Here is a 25,814-nt window from a genome sequence, read left to right as displayed (position 1 = left end):
ACCCTTTGGAATACCTCACAGAGGACCTGTGACAAAGTTGCCCTATCTCCACCCATTCTGAACATTTCAAGCAGAGGATATGGTATCTATTCTTACTTTTCCAATGTATATATTCAATCCTGGATAAGAAGAGCCTGCTGAACAGGGCTATAGCTAGGTCATCAGGAAAGTGGAGCAGAGTATCCAAGAGATGAAATTGGAATTGACTTCCAAAGTTTGTACACTTTAATAAAGTGGAGAAATCTTTAAAATCAAACAAACCAGCAACAATTTTCCCCATAGAATGAAATCATTATGATTGTCCATGCATTCAAATGGTCATTATGAATTTACCATTTATGAAATAACAAAAAATAAATAAAAAATAAAAATAGTTTTCTGCCTAAGATAAAAATGTATGTAACACATCTTATTGGGAGAAAATAATTACAGAGCCAAGTAGCAGTAGTGATGGGTGAATTGACTTGTTCATAATTAGCAATTTGTTCCCCACATTATGAATCCAAAGTTTTAATTTCAGTTGAATGTCCTCTATTATGAGATTTCAAAGTCATAATTAATTTAAACTTGCAGTGATATGAAGTGGGGTTATCTTAAAACCTTTTTCTTTTTTTCTTTTTACATTTTTATTTAGCGGTTAAAGCCTCTCTGAGAGGTGAGGAAGCATGGGTCCTGCTGCACGATTTCAAAATGGAGACTTAATTGACCCTCAGTTAAAAAAATTGCCAGACGTGTTAAAATGCATTGTAATAGAAAAGCTGCTTGAAAAAATGTGTATGTTAGGCAAAATTACATCTGAATCCGGAGTCTCTGCGTGTTCTGAACTGGTGGCTTGGATGAATCATGATAAGACAGAGACCCTATGGTTGGTGGATCCCAGGTCTGGGAATTGAGGTGTTTGCCTGTTCTGGATAGGGTTGCACTCCCTCTGAAGGAGCAGGTCCCTACTTTGGGGGTGCTCCTGGATCCATCTTTGTCCATCATTGGCCTGGAGAGTGGAACATCCGCTACCAACTTTGGTTCCTGGACCAAAGGAACCAAACATCCGCTACCAACTTTGGTTCCTATACCTGTCCATTCCTGGACAGGTATAGCCTAGCCACAGTGATCTAGGCACTGATAACCTCACAATTAGATTACTGTAACACACTCTGTGTGGGGCTACCCATGTGTGTAGTGCAGAATGCAGCAGTTAGGCTGCTCACTGGGTCACCTTGCTATGCTCACATAAAACTGCGATAAAATAAGTGCACTGGCTGCCTGTTAGCTACAAAAGCCATGTACAAGGTTATGTTATTATCCTATAAAGCAGTGGTTCTCAACCTGGGGCGCTCCAGATGTGTTGGACTACAACTCCCAGAATGCCCCAGCCGGCTGGGGCATTCTGGGAGATGCAGTCCAACACATCTGGAGCGCCCCAGGTTGAGAACCACTGCTATAAAGCCTTAACCAACTTGGAACCAGGATGCCTACCAGACTGCCTCACCTTATGTACACCTAGATGACATTTAAGATCTTCAGAGGAGAACTTGATGGTCATTCCAAAAATGAACGGAATATTGCCATGAAGAAACTTGATGCCACCATCAAGTTTCTTCATGGAAATATTAGTGGCACCCATACCCTGGAAAATCCTCCCTCATGCAGTTCAGGAGGTGGAAAATATTCCTTCCTTTAAACAGCTCCTGAAAACACATCTTTTCACACTGGCTTTCCCTGGGCTGTAATTTATTTTTGTTTTATATGATATTTTTAATTTAATGTATATAATAATAATAATAATAATAATAATAATAATAATAATACCAATGCATGTAGCAGGAGAAATGCACACCAAAATGTGTATAAATTTTCATGTGGATTTTTTTTTAAAAAAAAAAAATCTCAAAGTTCAGAACAAACTGAACTTAAGAGGAGAAAAATGAGAAACAGAGAGGCACCAAAGTTGACTGATTTGTCCATTTCTTTTTAAAACCAGTAGCTAATTGCCTTCTGTGGCATCACCATTCTCTGTGACATGTATTCGCAAACCACTCCTTCGCTGCCACCACCCTATTCTTTATCTTGTAAAAGAATGTCACAGTGGCTGCCCAAAAGTTGAGAAGAAGATTCATAGAGGTCAATATGGTGAACTGCAATGATGAAATTTAACATGAAGTTATAATGTACCAGTAGTATTAACTTTTATACATTTATGGACCTTTTAATATAAATTCTTAGTGTCTCTTATTTTATTTCTTTGTGTTAAAACTAACTTTTACATATTTGTGGGCACCTTCTAATGAAAACCTTTTTATATTTTAATAAAATATATTTATTATATTTTATATAATAAAATATTATATTTTATTTTTTGTATTTTACTTCTTTGTATTGTAAAGTTTTTGTGTGCTTACCTGTATTGCTGGGGTATGCATTTGTGAACCACCCAGAGAGCTTCACCTATTGGGCAGTATAAAAATGTAATAAATTAAATAATTAATTAAATAAATAAAGTTGATATGACCATGATGCTTGAAACAACAAATAAACAATTTCAATTTCTAAAAGAATGGGGGAATAATAAACCTTTTCTGTGTGAGTTTGCGTGTGTATCGTCCACCTGAAGTAATGCATATGACTGAGTCGATGTGGTTGTTAAAATAAGAATAAAGTTTATTCATATAGAAAAAGATTTTGAAAGGCACTTTAAGATTATTTTATTTTACCCAAATACATCTACCTCCCTCAACCTCCTAGGGAATACTAACCACTTCCAAATCCTATAACCTTACTTTCTTCATATTATACAGAAACAAGCCTCTACTAAACCTCACTCACTCCTACTCTCATTAACTCACTAACCCTGACTCTTCTAACTGCCCAATAACTCCTTAACTGTCTCTCACTCCCCTTCCACTCTCTCTCTCTCAATTCAAATCAACTAACCAATCAGATGACACCATTCACACTGCTCACCATTCTAACTGCCCCATCCCACTTATTTACCATTTCCTGAAAATAAAAGAATTGGCCACAGCAAATCCAAACCTGAACCAAGCACTTAAATATACACATAAACAATAACAAATTATCATTTTGTCAAAGCTTCCCTCTCCCTATGTGTTCCCATGTGCTGAGACTTGTTTGCCTTGGCCAGAGTTCTGCCACACTTCTCAGGGTCCTCGTGTGTCCTATTTGCCTCAAGCAAGAAGTTCTGAGGATTAGAGCCAACCTGGTTCTTGACTTTCATAGGTTCCCGGCATCACACAGGGGGAGCCAAAGTGTGTCCAATGAGACCAGAAAGATAGCAGTTTGGAGGTTTTCTCAGACAAAAACATTTGAGGAACTTGAAGGGAGCCCTATGAGTTTGAGTTGCAACATTTCTCATGATATGTGTGTTTCACATCCCTAATCTAGATATACCAAATCATCATCATCATCATCGTCATGATGTCATTACTTATTTAAGCAAAAATGACATTTGGCCTTAGTTATAGTCTTCTAATTAAACCCATCAATTTTAAGAAGCTGACAGAGCAATGATATACATCAGGGATGGGAAAGCATCAGGCTTTGGGGATCTAATTTTATCACAACGCAGAGGTCTAACAATAGCAGTCAGACACAATATGGTAGCTCAGGATACAAAGTAAATTATTTACTAAACCTCATGTGTTAAACTGGCATATGTACAAATCTACACATCAGTTAGCAGAAATCAAGAATTCTAGCACTCTGGACCAGAACTGAACCAAGATCTGTTGAAAAGCAATCAATAATAGTACTTAGTTTTCATATGAGGAACATCAAGGGTGAGAAATAAGCAATTTGCACAAACCCAGTCATGCCAGATTTTTTCTCTTTTTTTCTTGCAATTCTACTTGTTCTCTGTAAACTACCAGGAGTCAGAAACCAATGGAGGCACTGATCTACGTTTTGCCCAACCCTGCTATAACAGTCTATTCAGAAGCAAATCCAATAGAGCTCAGTAAAACTTATTTCTAGGTAAATGGCTATATGAATGTAGCCCACATTACATTATTAAAGATAAAATTAATAAGTGTATAGAAGGGCAAGCCCTGATCAAAAGGAAGCAACACAGCTTCTGCACAGGTAAGTTCTGTCTCACTAATTTTTTAGAGTTGTTTGAGAGTGTCAATAAACATGTAGACAGGGGTGATCCAGTAGACATTGTTTACTTGGACTTCAGGAAGACTTTTGACAAAGTATCTCACCAAAGACTCCTGAACAAACTCAGCAGTCATGGAATAAGAAGAGAGTAGGGGTGAGTGAACTCACCCTTACCCGCCTTGGTGGACACTCACCCCAATGCACTGCCTGCCCCCACTCAGTGGGCTGTGTGAGCATCTTCTGAGGCTTGGCTTGACCCAGTGAGCACTCAACAGCAGCCCACCCTAGCTGCAAAAATCACACACTCCCCCCCCCACTGTGTTAATGGTGTCTGCCATTAACACAGCGGGGGGAAACATGCAATTTCTGGAGCCTCCAGAAATTGTGCATTTATCGCACTGCCTCAATGGCGGCCACCATTAACACAAAGTGGAAAAGTGTGCAATTTCTGGAAGCTCCAGAAATTGTGTACTTCCCCCTGCTGCATTAATTGCAGCCATAAAGGCAGACAGTTGTTGAGCATTCGTGGGGGTACCATGAGTGCTCGGGCAAGCATCCCCAGTTGTGCTGAGTGGGCTTGACTGGATCCTGGGGGCAAAGATGTGTGTGTGGGGTCCGTTGGACTCTTGGACCCAGTCAGGTGCTTAGGACATTCCTTTTATTGCTCAGTAACTGGTTAAAGAATAGAAAGCAAGACTAGGAATAAACAGTAAATTCTCCCAATGGACGGGAGTAAATAGTGGGGTCCCACAGGGATCCGCATTTTGACCCACAGTTTTCAACATGTTCATAAATGATGTGTAAATAGGAGTGACCAGTGAAATGGTCAAGTTTGCTGATGGCACCAAATTATTCAGGGTGGTTAAAACAAAAATGGATTGCAAGGAGCTCCAAAAGCATCTATCCAAACTGGGAGAACTGGCATCTAAATGGCAAATGTGGTTCAACGTAAGCAAGTGTAAAGTGATCCATGTTGGAGCCAAAACTCCCTATTTCAATATAACTTGATGGGATGTAAGCTATTGGTGACCGACCAGGAAAGAGTTCTTGGGGTTGTGGTGATAAACTCGATGAAAATGTTAACCCAGTGTGCAGCTGCTGTAGAAAAAGGAAAACTCCATTTTAGGCATTTTAGGCATAACTAGAAAAATAATTGAGAATTAAAATGCCAATATCCTACTGCCTTTATATAAATATATGGTGTGACTGACCACACTTGGAATACTCTATACAGTTTTAGTCACCGCACCTAAAAAAGGAGAAGAAGATATGGTAGAGCTGGAAAAAGGGCAGAAAAGGGCAACTAAAATGATCAAGGGGCTGGAGCATCTCCCCTATGGAGGAAACTAATAACAGTTGGGATTGTTTAGCTTGGAACAAAAAGAGGCTAAGGGGAGACATGATAGAGGTGTACAAAATTCTGCATGGTGTGGAGAATGTGGATATGGAGATATTTCTCTCTCTCTCTCTCTCTCATAATAATAGAACCCAGGTTTCTCCCATGAATCTAATTAGTGGGAGATTCAGGAGAAAGGAAAAGGAATTTCTTCAAGCAGCACATAGCAAAAATATGCTATCATAAGATGAAGTGATGACCACCAAATTGGATGGCTTTAAAAGGGGGTTAGACTAATTCCTGGAGAAGAAGGGTATCAATGACTACTAGTCCTGATAGTTATGTGTTTCCTCCAGTAGCAGAGGTAGTAAATCTATGTAAACTAGTTGCTGGGGAACAAGGGTGGGGGTGTGTGCTGTTGCAGCATGTCCAGCTTGTGGGTTCCTGGTCAACCGCTGATTGGCCACTGTGTGAACAGAGTGCTGGACTAGATAGCCAATCTGTCTGATGCAGCATGGCTCTTCCTATGTTATTATGTATCCCCTCTTCCATTAGTGCAACTGCTAGTGACTTTTTGTGTGACCGAATCTCTTTCTAAGAAAAGAATACAGTTCAGTCTACAAAGTAAAGGGAATGATACAATAGAGGGCTATTTGTTGCAGCATTGGCCCAGAACAAAACTGGAAATGCTTAATGGACTGAAAAAACATTTCCTAAGGGATGCTGAAATGTTAGCTTCTAGACCGCATAAAAATGCTAAATTTTCTCTGTTATCTTGCAGAGAACTTGCTGTGATGTTTGACAGTGGAGTTCTGCTAACTATATTTATACTCTGTCCAGTCAAGCACTTACTGACACTCATACAAGTGAATGGGAACAATTTTGTTTGTTTGTTTTTGTTTTAAACAAATCCTCTACCCTCTGATGCTGGCCATTCCTTTCTGTTGGAGAGCAGAGTGGTGTGTAGGGACATACTAGAAATTCATTCCAGTACATTTTTGATCAAATTTTACCCAGTTCACATGTTCCAGACTGAACATGGACTCAGACGTAATCTGCAGTTGAAGTTCATACATTTCTAAGCTTGCAATGTGATTTGTGGACCCCCTCAAAATGTATTTGACAGCATGCCTATGTAATTTGAAGCATGTGCATGACAAAATGGGTACATTTGAAAAAGGCACACAAATATACTTTGATCAGTGGGGAAAGCTTGCTACCCCATTGATTAAAATGTATTTGTGTGCAAATGTACTTGTACACATTTCAAAGATGTGTACATTTGATGCACACATTTTGAAAAAACTCACGCACAAAAATGTGCACAAGCTTTCATGCAAAAAGAAAAAAATAAAGATTGAAATCTGATATGGACTTGGGTCAGAATGAGCTTCAAGATGGCTATCACAGAATTTCAGTGAGCTCAAGGTTTGCTGATTTGGGCATGTGTGTGCTGTGTGTGCCACATGGCCTGTCCTGCACACCCAAAACTAGCCTCTTCTGTGGGAAGAATGGAAGAAACTGCCCCACCATCAGTGCTGAATTGAAACTTAAAAGCTAGTCCAGTTGGCTTCTGCATGTGGAATGAGGCATGTGTCTGTTTGTCATCTTATCCTTTGGCCCAGGCTGCAAAACATCTTGGACCCGTCCTCTCAAACATTATCCTACACAAGCTCTTTATGCATAGACAAGTAGCAACACAGATCAAATCTGAGAGAGATCATCTCCTGGCTAACACAACAGGGTTGTGTGATTCAGTACAGCAATTCCTGTGTTATGATAGGCCAGGCTTTGCCTTTCCATAACAGCTGCCTGTCAGCTGAGGGTCAGAGAAGAGCCTTAGTTTTGCCGTTTAAATAAATGGTTTGGGCGGAAATGTCTTAAATAAATAAAATTGCTGCTGGCGAGGGTAATCCTTTGTGCACGCCTATGGCCATTAGCCTGCCAGTGACCTAGTGCTACTGAAAGCTGTGTAGATAATTAGGCTCAGAGAGAGACCTAAATTGTTCTAATTGGGTAGCAAAATGCTCTACCGTGCACATTCAGGATCTCTATTACTGGAACAAAACCATTGTGCTTCTCTTCAGAGAAGAATTAAGTGGCCAAAATGCAAAATGGGGGGTTAAAAGGGGAAGGGGGATTTCCAACAAAAGCCTAGGATGTGGTGAAAGCTGGTAGCTCTGATGTCAGTGGGGCAGAGAATCTGGTCTGGGTTTCAGTCAGAACCATTTATGTCTACTGTTTCTGGGTTGTTGTTTTTTAATATGAGCTTATTATTGATTGTATGCCACACAGATAGGGATGGGGGAATCTGTCAAGCTCAATTTCAAACAAATTCTTCATTTGCCAATGTTAAAGTAATTCCATTTCAATTTCATATCAGATTCTGATTTATTTTTTATTTTATTTTTACTCTGTGTGAACATATGCATGTTTCTGGGAAGACTTTTTTTTAAAAAAATATTTTGAACCCATTTTTCCAAAGATATTAATTTTCAAGTGATTTTCTCCACTGAATATAAGGTTTTTGTGAATTTTTAAAAATGTGCCTTTTCAGTAAGATTATTGTTTCATTTCATTTTTGTGAACTACATAATAGGGCTGTGCACCCCCTCCCCGAACCGCTTCGGATCCTGATCTGGACCTTCTGGATCAGGCCTGAACTGGTTTGGGTCAATCCAGACCTCCACTGATCTGCTCCAGAACTGGATCCAGAATGAGATCCAGAGGTCCAAATCAATATTTGCCCCCCATTTTGCCCCACTTCCCCACTTACTTGCCTCCGTGGCGGACAGCAGAGGCAGGTAAGTGGGGAAAGGAGACAAAATGGAGGCCAAATAAGTTCCCCTCCCCCTTTCCTGGCTCCACCTTCTGCTGCTGCATGGACCGCAGTGGCAGTGGCCGGTGGTGAAGCCAGGTAAGCCCCCCTCCCCCACTTACCTGGCTCCATCATCCATTGTGATCTGGGTGGCAGCTTCAACTGTGGCCCAGGCCTCAGGCCAGAAATAGGCTGTGGCCTGTTTCCAGGCTGAGGCTTGGGCCACAGTTGAAGCCATCTCCCGGACCATGACAGACCCAGGTAAGCCTCTCGTCTTCTCCCCTTACCTGGCTCTGCCGTCGCCATTGTACGGACTGTGTTGGCAGTGCCAGGTAAACTCCCTCCTCCACTTACCTGGATCCATCATGGTCCGGGCGGCAGCTTCAACTGCAGCCCAGGCTTCAGGCCAGAAACAGGTCATGGCACTTTCGCACCAGAATTGCTAAATAACCAAAGATTGGTTGTGCTCATTCCAGAGAGGGATTAGGATTGGTGAGCATTCACAGGCACTGTTAGGGTGACTGATAAGTTCTGATGCTCTCAGCTGTGAGCCCCACAGCCTAGCTGGGAGATAAGGTTTACCTTTGATGCCAACTCTTCTCATCCACTTTGAGTCATGTGGCCTGAGTCGGGGGTGACACAGGACGGTCTCCCGACCCCACAAGGGGTAGGCCCGTGGGGAGGGCAAATGCTGTAGCGCCAACCCATGGGCCATGAATGGCTCACCCAACTTAGATAGGCCTGTTTCAGGCCCTACTAGATGCCCTATAGGATTTCACCCCTTTGCAGATCTTAAATAAATGTAGCCCTGTTTAAATTCAACTGTACATGTCTCATCTCTTAGTTATCAACCTACACACTGCAAAGATTGGTTGTGCTAATAAGCCTGCAAAACCAAGCAGCAGAAAACCCACTAAAGATACCCTCATAAAGAAAAAACTGGAATCTATTAAGGACAAGATAAAACACATACACACAGCTCCAGACAATTTCTTGTGGCAGAAGAATTTAGGAGAAAGAAGCAATACCTGTATACTTCCAAATTGTACCCTGGAGAACGTCAATGTACAGGGTGATGAAGAAATACATACAGCCTTCCTTCAACTGAGTGAATGCTCAATAAGAGAATGCTTTCCTCTAATACAGGAGAAGAGAGCATGTGGCCCTCTTGATGATAATGGACCACCTTGCCCATCAACCCTGGCCAGCATAGCCAATGGTGAAGGATTATTGATTGATTGATTGATGTATTTAAATTGCTTCACCCTGCCACATGGTAGGTCTTGCCCTGATGGAAATTGCTGTTGAATGAATGCCAACCCTGTGGTTGTGTGCTCTATGCCATCAACAAACTTTACAAAATGCAGGATCAAGAGCCAGTAATTGCATAGTACAACTGGAGCCATTGATGCAAGGTTTCCTAAAACATGGGGCTTTGCCACCTGAGATCATAGCCATGGTATCTTTCTGAAAGGAGCAGGATACAGGACAATAGCATGTTAGATAAGGCAGCATAGAAATGAGGCCAAGAACGGTGAGAAGGTGCTGAGAAGAACTGATCAAGAAAGTGCAAATATGTTTCTAACACATCCAAAAAATCTCTAAAATGGGGAAGCTTATGAAAAAGAAACACAAGACTAGGAAAGTTGTTCAGTCCTAGTGAACTTGCCCCTCCCCTCTATCCTGAAGCTTGAGGGACAGACCGTTATCAAAGTATAAGGTAAGATCCCATTGTAGTTTCCCATATTTCTTCATCACATCTGGGAGTGCAGGAGTGCACCCTTAGCAAAGGCAGTAGCCTTTAATCTTGGGATATTCTATGACAACACTGAGAAGATGGCTATGCAAGCAAAAAGCCAAGAGCTGTCAGCCACATCAAGGAATCAAATATTGGAACATGTCACTGCTACTCTGAGAGTGCGGACCAAGCATTTGAATACTCTGTGTGTGAGTGCAACTGATCCCCCAAATAAAGCAAGTGCAGACATCCCAGTTCAGGTCTGCTCAGACAACACACTAAGCCATGGTTATGCTGTTAACTCTTTTGCAGCACATGTTTAGTGAGCATGTTTAAACAATCATTATGTAGCCACCACAGTTAGGCATAGTACACACGACACACTAAGCCATAATGTTTAGTTCAAAATGCTTAAGCACTGTAGCTTAGTGTGTCATCTGAACAGGATCACCAAGGTTCCTGATTGTGCCAGCATGTGGACATTTGTGCATATAACCAACCTAGGGCTAAGTAAATACTCCGAAGTACAACAAAAGTGTGGTAATTTGGAATGACCACCCTAAATAGAACATAGCTCAAAGGCTCCTGAAGCTTGGACTTCAGCAGTCCTTCCAAGCTGGCACATGATGCCCTGCTTAACACACTTTTGTTAGTAAAGAAGCCGCTCAATGGCGCTTCCGGCTTTTAAAAATAATCTGCTGGTGATGCAGAATTTTCTTTCCTTGACCATATGTATGATTTATAGCTCTAATAAAATCAATGCCATTGAGGTACACATCCTTCCAAAGAGATGAATGCCAAGAGCTAGCTCAGGTCAGGTTGAAATCTAACCCACAGCAGAAATGAAGTGATTAGGATATGATTAAACCTTTCTGTTAAGAAGACAAATTGCGGGTGATGGAGGGTGGGAAATAACGAGACAACACAAGTAGATGCATTTAAAATAGGACCACTTTTATAAAGATCTGCAGAATGAGTGAAACCTAAGTGGGCATCAACTATTTGACTCGGGCGAGACATTCACCACCTGTGATGTCGCATTGCCATTTCGCCACCCCACAGGCTTCCCCTTTTGAGGTAGGGAGGCCTTCTAATGTCAACCCCTCCTCATGTCGTAAAGCTCCGAGTGGGTGAGGAAGGTGGGCCTCAAAGGTAGCCCTTATCCCACCAGCTGAGGCCATAAAACTCACAGCTGGGAGCCTCAGGCAATTACCCATCACTACAATTGTGCCTGTGAATGCTCACTGGCCCTAAACCTGCTCCTGATGCCTGCTCTTACCTGCCTTTAAAATTGTGACCGAAACATTTAACGTCATATTAACCTAATTAATACTCCCAAACCTGTCTTGCAGTGTGAAGTAGGTGAAAAAAACCATAACCAAAAGCTGATTATGAGCTAAAAATTCCTACTTGACCCCCTAATAGCGACTGGCAAACCCACACTGCCTACAGGGAGGCAGGGAGCTGCAAAATGATGAAGAGGCCATAGGGAGGGGTAAGCACCAACATATACACTCTAAACCCCTCCCTGCCATGGTGGCCCCATTTGAAATCAGCCAATGGCTGGTCTCCATGACCGTCTCATTATCCCGCCCCCACCCGCAATGGCCTCCACAGGCCCAGGCATGCCGGGCACAGTAAGAAGGCACATTTAGCCTACACAGATACATTAAAAGAGCATCTTGTTTGTTGTCACTCCTTGTTGCTTTACCATATTGACATTTCATTGGTGATAGAAAGTAGGGATGTGCTCCGCTCCGATTAGGAGCGTAGAAGTAGTAGCGGATTGGCCTGCTCCGCCTTACCCAGAGGCGGAGTAGGAGCGGACCGTGGACCCCCTAGAAGCAAGGCAAAGAGAAGCGACCATTTTTCGGAGCTCCGAGTTCAGGCGGAGCGCTTCGGTCGCCATCTTGAAAACATTTCGCCATAGGATTGCATTGCGGCAAATAATCACGCATAACTAGGTTGTTTTTGAAGCTATCGTTCTGGAAATTCTTGTGCTCAGAGAGTCGTGGATGGGGGTCATTTTGAGACCACTCTCACCTCTCTGCGTTGTCCGTGTCGCGTGCTATATTTTTTTGAAAATCGGGTCAACCGCGCGGCTCAAACGGCGTTTCGGCTTTTCGCCCATAGGATTGCATTGCGGAAAAGAATCGGGGATAACTGGGGAGGGGTTTAAGCTATCGTTCTGAAAATTCTTGTGCACAGAGAGTCGTGGATGGGGGTCATTTTGAGACTACTCTCAACTTTCTGCGTGCTGTGGTTCACGTGCAATATTTTGTTAAAAATCGGGGTTTGGGTTTTTTTTATTTATTTTTTTATTTTTTTGGAAGCGATGACAGGCACATTCAACTCCCAATCCTGATGAGAATTGATCTCCTCAGAAAGCATCCTCCTCCAATCCCAGCGTTGGAGGGGGGACTAAGGCAGACCCACCCTGAGAACTTTCTGTTTTGTGTCTCTTTGTGGGTTGGCGTTCGTGGAGGGAACACTTACTTAGTTAGTGCTCCTGCTTTGGACTTTGGAGATAGATTAGGATAGGTTTAGTTTGGCGCGCGTGTGTGTTTGTTTGCTTCTTTCTGACTTATAGCTTAGTTTGCCCTGTGTTTTCCCCTTACTTTGATTTAATATAAACTTTATTTTTGAATTTTGGAGTGTGTGTTTGGGTTGGTTGGGTTGGTTGCCCCCCCCCTTCCCTGTATTAAAGCCTGACTGTTCTGCTTTTGTGAAAGCTTTCTTTTGAAAGCATACACACACTTTTTGTCCCATTTCCCTACATTTATATTCTTAAACATATTTTATTATATTCTTTTACATAGTCTATTAGTATATATTCTCATACATATTATATTAGTAGTATTCATATTTTGTTCTTCTTATAGTAGTGGTTGGTTCTTTCCCCCCCTCCCCTCTCTTAAATCCTGATTGTGTTTCCTTCTATCTTCTATATACCAAAATATACCAAAAAAATTTGATTCTCTTTTTCTTCTCTGTGTAACTTGGACAGAGTGGGCTGCTTTTGTGCAGCCACAGATTGAGCATTTTGGGGAAAGCATACGCACACCATTTCCCTATTCTTAAACATATTATTATTATATTCTTTTACATAGTCTTAGTAGTCTATTAGTATATATTCTCATACATATTATTAGTAGTATTCATATTTTGTTCTTCTTATAGTAGTGGTTGTCCCATTTCTTGTCCCATTTCCCTACATTTATTAGTAATATTCTTAAACATATTATTATATTCTTGTAGATATTCTTAGTAGTATATATATATATTAGTATATTCTCATACATATTAGTAGTAGTATATTTTATTGTTCTTGTCCCATTTCCCTACATTTAAACATATTATATTCTTCTTATACATATTCTTAGTAGTACCTTATACATAGTATTAGTAGTATTAATATTTTATTAGTCATCATGAAAAGAGGAAGCAGGCGTGCTGAAAGCAGCAAGGCTCAGGCTGCCAGCAGGCTGCCTCTCCTCCTGTGAAACTCAAATGGGCAACTCCTTGGCTGACTGCTCCAAAACAGAAGCAGGACAAGCAGCAGGCAGAGCCACTCTCTTCTGCAACTTGTGCCCGGCGTTCTCTTTTTGAGGGTGGGAATGGGAAAAGTGCCCGTTTGCAAGAGGCACGTGGCAGCAGTGCCATTAGAGGAGGAGGAGTATCCCCAACTCCTTCATTCTCCTTTCAGCCCACGAGCCCGCTGATGGACCTAGACGAGGTCCTCAGCACAGTGGAGGGGGGGAGGAGGAGGAGGCGGTGGGCCTCCAGGATGTGGGGGCTGAGGAGGAGCAGCAGCAGGCCGAGGCTCTCTCCCCAGTCTCATCCCACACCCCTGTTTCTGTGGCAACACCAGAGAGCTCAGGCGGGCAATTGGTGGTGTCACCACGGAAACGAAAGACAAGCATCGTGTGGGACCACTTTGAGTTGGGAGCGGATCCCCGCTTTGCTGTCTGTCGCCACTGCAAACTCAGCCTAAGCAGGGGTTCATCGACAGGGCATTATGGAACCAGCAGCATGAAGATGCATCTTCATAGGCAGCACCAGGCGATCTTGCTGGGGAAAGAGGCGGGCAAGGCGACTGGTTCCAGGGGAAAGCCGAAGGCTGCTGCTGGCACTGCCAATCTAAGCTCTCCATCTCCCATCCCCACAAGGGTTAGGCAGGCAACCCTGCAGGACATGGGGTGGGGGAAGTATTGACCCACAAGATGGCGTTTTCCAATGCCCACCCAGGGTGCTACTGTGTTGGGGCATCTGCCGGGACTGACTCCTCCCCAATACTAGATCTATGACATGTCACTCTGCCTGCCCCTCTGCTAGCCTGTCCTCCTCGGTGACCGACTCGCTGGGATGGTTTGCGTTTGCAATGCGTGACTAACTGCAATGCTGGCTTAGAAACCAGCCATCACTTCCTTGTGCCCCCAGAAATGCCCGCAGCCTGCCTGCCTGCCTGCCCGCCTGCCTGCCTGCCCGCCTCCCCCGGGGTGCTGCTGTGGTGGGGCATCTGCCAGGACTGACTCCTCGCCTACTCTGCCTGCCTCTCTGCCCGCCTGGTGCCTGGTTTGCTCCCAATCGTCCTCCTCTGTGCCCCTCAAGGCGTAACTGCTGGCTTAGAAAGAAACAACTAGCCATCTTTGCCTCACTTGCTCCTTGCGCCCGCTTACGGGTTGGTTTGCTATGCGTTAGTGCTCAAGCCATCCTTGCGGCACTACAATGCATGCTGCCTGCCTGACTGCCTGCCTGCTTTCCCTCCCTTCTCCCCTTCCCGCCTTGCAGGGATGGTGGATGTGTCTTGCTTTGACTCAGGGGAGAAGTCCTTCCTGCGCTCACTTAGACTTTATCAAGTTCAATAATCCCTTTTTCAAATGTGCAAGAAGATTTAGGGTTATCTCGTGGCATGTTGGGATTGCCTTGGAACTGGCCCCATTGAGCTGTCTGCAATTGCAACTTTAAATCCCTGACATACTGGAGTGTCCGAATTTCAAAAGTTCCCCTAACATCAGGGGATGATGGGATTGCCTTGAAACTTGGTGTCCATGGGGACACATGGGTAAGCTGTCATGGGACCAAAGGATAGGTTTCTAACGTGCAAATTGACATAGTTGTAGAATGGGACTTGATTTGGGGTGAGTTAAAAAGTTTAAGCCGCGCCAAAAATCAGGGGATGATGGGATTGCCTTGAGTCTGGGCGTCCATGTGGACACATGGATAAGCTATCATGGTGCCGAGTTTGAGGTTTCTAACATGCAAATTGACGGAGCTATCCCAAGGGGTGTGAATGGGGTGCCCGATTTTCATAAATTCCCCAAAAGTCAGGGGATGATGGGATTGCCTTGAAACTTGGCGTCCATGTGGACACGTGGATAAGCTATCATGGTGCCGACTTTGAGGTTTCAAACATGCAAATTGACGTAGTTGTAGAATGGGACAATTTGGGGTGAGTTAAGCCATGCCAAAAATCAGGGGATGATGGGATTTGCTTGCAACTTGGCGTGCATGTGGACACATGGATAAGCTATCATGGTGCCGAGTTTGAGGTTTCTAACATGCAAATTGACGGAGCTATCCCAAGGGGTGTGAATGGGGTGCCCGATTTTCAAAAATTCCCCAAAAATCAGGGGATGATGGGATTGCCTTGAAACTTGGCGTGCATGTGGACACGTGGATAAGCTATCATGGTGCTGAGTTTGAGGTTTCTAACGTGCAAATTGACGGAGCTATCTAAAGGGGTGTGAATTAGGGTTATGGGTGGTGCGTTAGAGGGTAGAGCCGCGCCAAAAATCAGGGGATGATGGGATTTGCTTGCAACTTGGCGTGCATGTGGACACATGGATAAGCTGCCCTGGTGCTGAGTTTGAGGTTTCTAACATGCAAATTGACGGAGCTATCCCAAGGGGTGTGAATGGGGTGCCCGATTTTCAAAAATTCCCCAAAAATCAGGGGATGATGGGATTGCCTTGAAACTTGGCGTGTGTGTGTATACGCCCATGAGGTGTCATGGTGCCAAACGTGAGGTTTCTAACTTCAACGGAAAAAAAGTTGTATACTTTTTTAGCTTTCAATGCAACCCTATGGGGGGCAAAAACGGAGCTCTGGATCCGGATCCGGAGCTCCGAGCGGAGCGGAGCGGAAGTGGGCGGAGCGGGGGCGGAGCGGAGCGACCCGCTCCGGAAAATGGCAGATCTGCAAGTGAAGCGGAGCGGGGGGTCCGTGCACACCCCTAATAGAAAGTTTACATTCAGTCCTCAGTGAATTTTTATAGGCTATTAACACACAGTATTTGAAAGACCTCACTTGAGGTTAATTGTACAACCTCTCACTCCTTTGAAAACAGGTGTGAATATTGAGTGGGTCCTCGAAGCTGAAACACAGGGTATTGTCTTTCTTGTGCCTGCCAACTTCCTTTCCAAAGATTCACATTTCAAAGGAAATAATTACATTGTCCTGTGTTACATGTCTTCTTTGCCTCTTTGAAGACAGGTGCAGGGTATTGAGCCGGTATTGAAATTTGGAATGTAAAATTCTGTCTTGAATATACAAACCTGATTTTATTCTAATATCTTAATGTTCAGTGCAATTTTTGTATTGCAAAAAAAAAAAAAAATGTTAGCCAGGGCTGGAATTTTAACCAGAATCCTCAGTCTAGAAAACTGGAAAAAATGTTTGTAGGGAAGTCACATCTGTATGTTAACAACTTCTTCCTCATCCTCATCATTATTATTTAAAAATAACATCATGTTGTGATAGGTATTGTGCAGTTAAAACAAACTGCCAACAGTTTACAATCTAACTCACCAGGAGTTGAATTCAGATTTAAGTAAAACATAATTGGAAACATTAAATCATATTAAAGACAGTGATGAGGATCTAAAGACCAAATGCATCCCTCATTTCGACTGTTTTTTGAGGGCTTTGGACTACTATTGCCATCAGCCACCTGATGTAGAGGAGTTTCAAAAGCAGTTTGTGATCTGGGTTAGGAATCTGTCCTTCAAAGGGGAAGTTCTGTTGTACAAGCTTTAAGTAGCTTTTTGATCACAGATTCTAGTTTCTAAATAATGGTTCCCAAGTGGTTCCAAAACTTGTAATTAGTTTTCCAGACCCTTGCATTAAAACAGTGAACATGCTTGGGTGCGTGTTATTTTTAATGATTTACTTAACCAGACACTAATTGTAGCATCTGATGTTGCTATCCTCCTATAACAAATCTATTGTTAGTGATTATATTTCTAACCAATTCAATATGCATTAGCATGGATTGTTTAACACGCCTAGTAGATACATAGAATATGTGTACTTTTGGAAAATTAACTCTTCGGGTTTTTTTGGGTGGGGTGGGTGGGGTCACACTGCAAGCTTGGAATCACAGTGCAAGGTCAGAACTAGGGATGGGCAAAATGTAGGTGAGCGCTCCTTAATTGACAGGGGGTGGGAACATGATTTCTGGAGCCTCTAGAAATTGCACACTTACCCCTGCTGCACTTATTCCCCCCTCACAACACCCCCACCCCATCCCTAGGCAAACAAAGAGCAGTGTATGGACATTTTCTCATACATCCCTACCATTCATAGTGTTCCTACAAGACCCAAGACTGAGCCTTGTTCTACCCATTCCCCCTCCCCCATCTATGCACAGACCCAGGCAGCATGGATGGCCAATGCAGGGAATATGGAATCCATGCACAACTTCAATATCCCCACCATGTTCTCCTTCTGTGCACCATTAGCATTGCTCATCTTTTGGAATACAAGTTACTTGCGTGGTATACTGAAGCAGGGATGTATGGAGATATGAGGCATGCACACAAACCACCCATTCCCTGCAATGTACTTCAAGCTGCCAGTGCACAGATATAAGAAATAGTGAGAAGGTGAAATAGGGTGCCCTTACCTCCTGTGGGAAACCTCCACATAGGGGTGCTGCATCTGCTGCTGAGAGGATTAAGCTATAAGTCATGCTTTTAAGTCCTCCCCCATCATTTTCTATTGTATCCATGTTTTTATTTATTTGTTGATGGTAACTGTGGCGTTACCCACATTTCTATTCCCTTAGGTATGTCTGTGAGTATGTCTAGAGAGTACAGAATGTTGGACTGAGTGGGTGTGGCCAGTGATGCTGTGGAAAGGGGGAGGAATATCTATATCTATATCTATATATCTATATGTATGGGAGGTGAGTGGTCTGAGGTGTTAAGTTGGTTATTGGGTTTGGAGGGTAGATGTGTTTAGCTGTGTGATTTCTTGTCAGGAGTTGTATGTAAGGAGTGAGTGAAAATAAGATCATAAGGACTAAAGATTGTTATTATTAGATTTGTTACTACCAGTATTCTTAAGAATAGGCAGGATTTGAATAGAATTTGAAGGGACTAAGAACTGTAAACAACAATAAACATTTTATTTTGCTACCAAAAAACCACTTGTCAGTTTGGCTGTGTCTCCTGCTCTATTGGTTCATAAATAAACACTTTACATTAAACCTTCAGCCTGCTATATTCACAGAAAAGCCTTTTCCAAATCTCCTTACCTTTTCCCTCTGCTATAAGGAAAAGGTTATACTTTTCTTTTTACCCCTTTCTCAGGCATTTAAGTGATGGTGCTTAGCCTGAGGGAGGTGTGCATGTCAAAGCCTGGTGTGTGAGGTGGCGGCGTCGCAGTAGCCTTTTGGGATTTCTCTAAGGAGTATTAAGCCACGTTCAATCTAAATTGAGTGCGACTTGTACAACACTCCTAAATGAAATCCCCCAAAAATAAAAATGGAAGCTAGGGCTGCTAGGGAAAGAGATTCAAATGTTTCCTTCTCTCAAATCGCTACACACATGAGTAATATCTCATAACTGTGCTATTTTGGGATCAATGTAAGCGCAAGCTCTTAATTCCATGTCCATAAGACTTATCTATCCCATTGCACATGGATTGAGAGTATTGGGGCATGTCTGCACCAGCCCTATATTCCCGGATCATCCTGGGATCGTTCCTGTGCATCCAAATTCCACACAAGGGATCCCAGGAGAAGGCAGGGATGATCCCTCCATTTTCCTGGGATAACCCTTAGGTGTAGAAAGGGCCTTGGATAAATTCAGATTTGGTCTGTTAGCATACCAGAGTGCTCCATAGTTTGATTAAAGTCAAGCAACTAAGGAATGGCAGAGTAAAGATGTGATCTTTGAAGTGTTGCTAGCTTTATTAAAATGTTGTTGTCTTCCTGGGAAATCCCTCAGATGTCATTTCATTTTAGGTGGCATTTAGCAGCAGTCTAGAGAGGAACAGAGCCCCTCCCCTCTGAGAATTCGTGTTAGTCTTTATTTATCTACAATATGTATATAACTTTCTTATCTAAAATAGATTCCAGAGCAGCAAACATAGGAATAAAACACTAAAAAGACAAAAAGATTAAAACAGCAAATTGAAATTGTTCAATCTAAGAGAGAATACCAATATAATTAAGAAGGGTGACTGATCAATTCAGGAATGCTTCCTGGAAAAGTGTTGCTTTCAGGAAGCGCCAGATACAGCACAGTGTTGGTGCCTGCTTGACCTCCAGGGGCAGGGAGTTCCAAAGAGAAGGGGCCACCACACTAAAGGCTCTTCTCCTGGTGGACTCCAATCAGGCCATAGGTTCATGTGGAACCACCAGGAGCATGCCCTCTAATGACCTTTTAGAAACTCTACTAAATGCAATTGAAATTTTTCAGGTATTTGGCCCAACCAAGAACCTCCAGATTCACTTTGGATTTGCTTTTATTTATTTGTTTTGTTTTGTTTTATTTGATTTATAGCCCACCCTACTTCACCAGGAGCCAGGGGTTGCTAACAATCCACATAAAACTGTACAACATATCAATACCATTAAAATCATAAGTATGAAATAACAAATACAATAAAAGCATCAATAGGTTAAATTCAATGGTAACTGGTAACCCTACCCTTGAGTTACTCTACTATAACTGCATCTAATGAATTCATCCAATGAAGTGGACAGTTTCCATGAACACTTATGACAGAATAAATTTATTAGACTTTAAAGTACCATAAGACTCTTTGCTATTTCTACAACAACTGGTAACTCTACTATTAAGTACTATTAAGCCATGCATGTCTAGGAATTTCCACTGAAATTCTTCAGGTGTTTTGCCCAAGCAAGAACCTCCAGTTTTCATTGAATTTTCCTTTAGATCTACTTCAATGGTCACTGGTAACTCTACCAGGGCAGACTTAGCATTTGGACAGGTATCAACCACCAAATTTTGTAATTAGTTGCCTCATTGGTCAAAATACATCCGTTTGTAATACTGAACTTTGCAGTGAGCCTGAATCAATGTATTATGGATTAGGAATGTACAGATTTTGTAAAAACTGTTCCATCTGCATGTCACAGATTATCAGGTGCCATTTGTTCCATCATCCATTCATTGGTAGAATCAGTTTTCTAATATCCCAGATTTGTGCATGTTTACATTTGCGCAAATTTGCACTTGCAAAAATGTGCAAACTCTCTCCCCCATCCCCCAAAGTGCACATTTTCATGCTTTAGTCTATAGGCAAAATCTACATTTTCAGCTAGTGGGGTTGTTGTTGTTGTTGTTTAAAAATACATATTTCCTATGACTAAATTTGCATAAAACTTCAGAAAGTTAAAAAAAACACTTGTGCACAAGTCAGCCGAATCCGTCTAACTCAGGGCATGTTGGGCCAGATCTACACCAAGCAAGATAAAACCCTTTGAAAACAGTATATATAATGTGTCCTGGGCCCAAACAGTTGTCAAAACCATTATAAACAGTTATAAAGCAGTAGTGTAGATCCTGCCCTGGTCTTCTACAGCATCTGCTGGCTGCATTCATTGAAATCTGAACTCATTTGATTCCACTGTGGATTTCTCTAACATCCTATTGTGAATTCACTGTTAGGGTTGGATTCAATTGTGAGCTTCAGCTCATGCATGGAAAATTAGTACACAGATTCCCCTTACCCAAATGTTCAGTTGTTCTACCACCTAGGCCTCTCCCAAACTTACTTATCTCCTTAGCTGCTTCTCTCATTGCTACCATCACTGCCACAGCTCTGGCTCTGCAAAGAGGAGGAAGAGGATGACTCTACAGCATCCATCTTCACACAAGCGTTTGGTGACAGTGAGTAAACATCACATGACCTCATCATGCAGGCAGACCATGCAAAAACAACCAATCACAAAGGGGACATAACATGGTGATGCATGATGTCACTATGTGCCAAACTACAGCTTCCGAGGTGCATCCTGATAATATTATTTGCACAAGGACTTATATACAAAGAACAAGAGTGTGCATTAAAGGAGAACTCTCATCTGAGCTCACATGGATGAATGTGTTACTTTCTGAGTAAATAGCAAATTCATTCAGGGTGAGTTAGGCTATCAATACACATAATTAGGCACCGTCACTCAGCTCTAACTGATGCTGCATAACTGTTTACATTTATCACAAAAGTAGAAGCCACCATGAGCTGATAATGACCTTGTGTGATTTCTTGTAGAAGATGCAGCCACTGTAATTATGTACTTCAAAACACATTTAATGTATTTAAATCATATTTATCTGCTGCTTTCGCATCCAAGCAGGAAGCTCAAGGCAGATTACCTTCTAATCATCATGCACAGAGAACAGAAGCAGAACCAGTGAGTCAACATAATTTGTCTAGTATTGAGACATATTTACAGTAATATTTGTTGAGTGAGCCATTTATGTAATATTTTGGAATGGGTATAACAATGTGTAAATTTCAGATAGTTTGTTCTTAGTGCTCCCATCTCCCACACTTTTTCTGAAATGTTACTTACCTGTCTCCATCTATAATGTTTATACACTGCCCTTCACCCTGTTTAAGATCCCAGGGCAATGCAGAGTAATTTGTGTCTCAGCATAATAATAGATTATTATTTTAAAACTGGCCATATTTAAAACAAGTTAAAATGTCTGGACAAATAAACATGGTTTTGCCTGGTGCAAAAGATATTGACATTGTCCAGGGCTAGACAGGGCGATATCTTGGGGATCGTCCTGGGATTGTCCCTGTGTGTCCACATGAAGCACAGGGCATCCTGGGAGCCGGAAGGGATGATCCCTCCGTTTCCCCGGGATAATGCCCTGCCCTTTAGTTCCAATTTTTCCTGTGGTCTCGGGATGATCCCGAGACCCCGGGATGTGTGGCCTGCCATTGTGGTTTTGTCCCGGCTCCTTGCAAGTAACCACGAGGACTCAGGACCCAGGCATGGAACTCTTCAGGAGCTCTGTGCCCATTGGGGGTGGAGTGGGGGGAGTGGGAGTTTTTTTTAAAAAAAGTACTTATATTTGTGAAGGAGCACTCGAGCACTCATCTTGAGTTAAAAAAAAAAAACTGAAATGGCAGGTGTGACGTCCTCTTCCTCCTGGGACACCGCATTCCACGCTTGGGAAGGGGGATGATTTTGCGATCATAAAATCATGAGATCATCCCCCTCCACCATGCCCATTGAGGCACAGAGAGTAACTCTTCAGAGAACGCATTGTGCAACCAAAAAGGCCCTCTCCTTTATTGTAGAGTAGTGTACCTCTAATAAAATAGGCACCCAGAGGAGGTTTTCAGGAAATGACTCTAGAGGACGGCCAGTTTGATGTGGGGAGAGAGGACACATTCAAACAGAGGACACATTCGTATTAGAGGACAGTCCTCTGGCCATCCTTCAAACAGAGGACTGCTTAGCGCCCCATTCTAGCTGTGGAGCTGGATTCTCCCACCCTCAGTTTGAAATTGATTTGTTGTTCCATAGTTTCTTTTCCACTGTCCTCCCTTTTAAAGTGGACTAGTGTACAAAGCTCTAAACAACTAGGGGCCAGGATACCTGAGAGAGTGCCTTCTTCCTTACCCACCTGCCCAATCACTGAGTTCATTTGGAAGGCAGGTGCCTGGTGGTTCCACGTGGACCTTTGGTCTGACTGGAGTCCACCAGGACAAGAGCCTTTAGTGTGGTGGTCCCTTCTCCTTGGAACTCCCTACCCCTGGAGGTCAGGCAGGCACCAACACTAGGCTGCTTCTGTCACCTCCTGAAAAACAACTCTATTCCAGGAAGCCTTCCTCAACTGACTAGCCACTAGCCAAAGGACCAATGTTTTCATTGGTCCTTTGTTTTAAATTGGACAGTTTTAATTTGCTGCTTTTAATCGTCTTTCTTTTTACTGTTTATCCCTATGCGTACCGCTCCAGAATCTATTTCTGGAGTGGTATATAAATCTTATAAATAAAGTAATTTGTGAGTTTACAATGCTTGCACTGGGTGTTATTGTAATTCATATTATTATAAATACTAATACTAATAATAATTTCCTCAAAAGACATCCAGAAAGAATGTTGGTTATATAGGTAGGGATGGGTAAACAACAACTGATGTTCACTTTCACCCAAATTCTCTGAGCATCAACTTGAAGCTTGGATCTCCTTTGATTTCTGCCAGAGTTTGCAATCACTGTTTGATTTGCAGAAAGGGGAAATTGTGCAAAATTGAAGCAATCGAATGAAAAAAATGTGCCAAAATATGCATGTTCCTCCCAATAGAATAGGCCAAAATATGAAATCACACCTCTTTTTTTTTTTTTTAGAAATTGTGCAATTGCAAACTGCATTTCCCCCCCTGATATTTGCTCAGTTGTTGAACCTGTGGGCATGTGTTCTCTGAACATTTTCAGAGAACACATTCTGCTCACATTCACATTAGAAGTTGCAAATGGGGCATGCTTGACTTTTTTGCAAGAGCAAATGAAATTCTCATATACCCCCAGTTATAGGGTGGCATATAAATTTTATTAATAAAAATAATAAAATAATAAAGTACTGCTCTTGGAAACAAATTCTCTAACACTTAATACATGGGGGGGGGGGAGTTGGATAAAAAAAAATGCAAGAGAAAACTTCCACATTACAAAAGGAAATCCCAATTTCTATAACCTTTCTGTTACTCTGCCTTGTTCTCATAAAACCCACATAGTTTTGTTTTTGCTCAAAGTATATTTTTTTAGGCAGATTCAAATGAGGTCATTTGGCTGGACTCACACGCCCTTCCTGAGGTTCCACTTTTATTGTGATTGATTTCTTTTAGACTTCCTGGCTATTCCAGCTTCCCTTGTGCCCAGCTGAGATGAATTTGCAAAATAAAACAAAAATGCTAAGTGCGCATTTGACAGCTCTTTCGATGAACTCCAATTGAGCCTCGTCTCTATCTATCAAAGTGCTGCTTTCATTGCCCGCATCCATTGTTGGCTTAATCTCTGTGCTGCAAAAAGGTGAGGCTGTTGCTTCTGCCAAGAATACAAAATGCCAGCTTCTTTTCTTGGACTTCCCCCAAGTGATTGTAACCCAGCCTCTCCCCCTTGGTCCCAGTATTTCTTAATCCATTCCTGGGAAGTGAGCACTTTCCCATCTGCTGCCTTGATGACATGGCAGTTGGGAGTGAGCGGTTGGAGAGCTATTTTCTGAACCATGATGAAACCGTGTGTCTGCAGCCTCCTTTCTTGCTGTGCCACTTTAAATGCTGCATTCTTCCTGCTGATGTATTACTGTCTGTCTTTAACCACTAGCCATGGTATCATTCAGTCTAGACACTTGCATTTTAAATGCTGCTCATCCCGTAGCCCTTTATCCACTTATCTTCTAGTCATCACCATTGCTTCCTTTCTCATCAATGAGAGGGATCCATATTTTTTTTCCAGCTGACATTGCTACTATTTTGTTGGCTCATCATATCTTCTGCCACAGTGGATTCATTTACTTTTTTAGAAACATGTATCCATTGTTTTCTTACCACTTTTTTTTTTTTACTATGCACTTATGTTTGTAACTTGTCCATCATTCAAGGCTCTTTAAGGCCTTAGCTAGACCTACCTTTTATCACACGACAGAGGAGGGAAGATCTCGTGTTGTGTTTAACGTGAGATCCCTCCTCCGTTTACACGTGATGCACAATGACCTCAGGAGGAGAGCTGTCGCGGCCGCCATTTTTATTTTATTAAAGTGGAAGGAGCGCACGAATGCTCGTGCGCAAAAGGTAAGTGTTTTTTAAAAAAATAATTTAAATTCCCTTTCCCCCCACCCTACCCTCGATGGGTGCAGCTCCTGGCTCCACACGAGGAATCGCATGGAGCCGGCTCAACCCGCAGCAATGGGCCACACGTTCCACAGTCTTGAGCTCAGCCCAAGACTGCAGAAAAACTGGGGCCAAAGTTTAGGGCGAGATCCCGGGGCAAGGGAGGGATCATCCCTCCCTGATCCCAGGATCCCATGTGCGTCATGTGGAAGCACAGGGACAATTCCAGGTTTCACCCCGGCATAAAGCCCCGTCTAGCTAAGGCCTAAGACTCATGTTCCCATTTATCCTTACAAAAAAGTCTTCCAAGATGTCAAGGGCTAGTGAAGAAACTCAATGGGCAAGACTGATAAAACCTGGGCTGGGACTACGGTTGCCACCAAACTTTAAACCAGAAAATTATAACCAGATTATAAGACAATTGTGAAGAATCCTGCAATTCCATAGGAGCCAAAAGGACAGTGCTTTTTTTATATACATCTAGGGAAAACAGGACCTCTGCATATCCCTAGTTCCATTTTCACACACAATGACAAATGGTGGGATGGTGAGTGTATTTGCACATCTGCTTTTCACTCCTTGTAAATTTCATCTCTTGAGGGTTGCAGCAACCAACCAGATGGCTGCTGCCTCATGCATCACACGCCAAACACCACACAAACTGGATTTTCACCAAATCTTTCACATAATACTTTTCAGTGGA

The sequence above is a fragment of the Elgaria multicarinata genome, chromosome 6 (genome assembly GCF_023053635.1).
Source record: "Elgaria multicarinata webbii isolate HBS135686 ecotype San Diego chromosome 6, rElgMul1.1.pri, whole genome shotgun sequence".
Classification (NCBI taxonomy): domain Eukaryota; kingdom Metazoa; phylum Chordata; class Lepidosauria; order Squamata; family Anguidae; genus Elgaria; species Elgaria multicarinata.
This window is presented reverse-complemented; position numbering follows the sequence as displayed.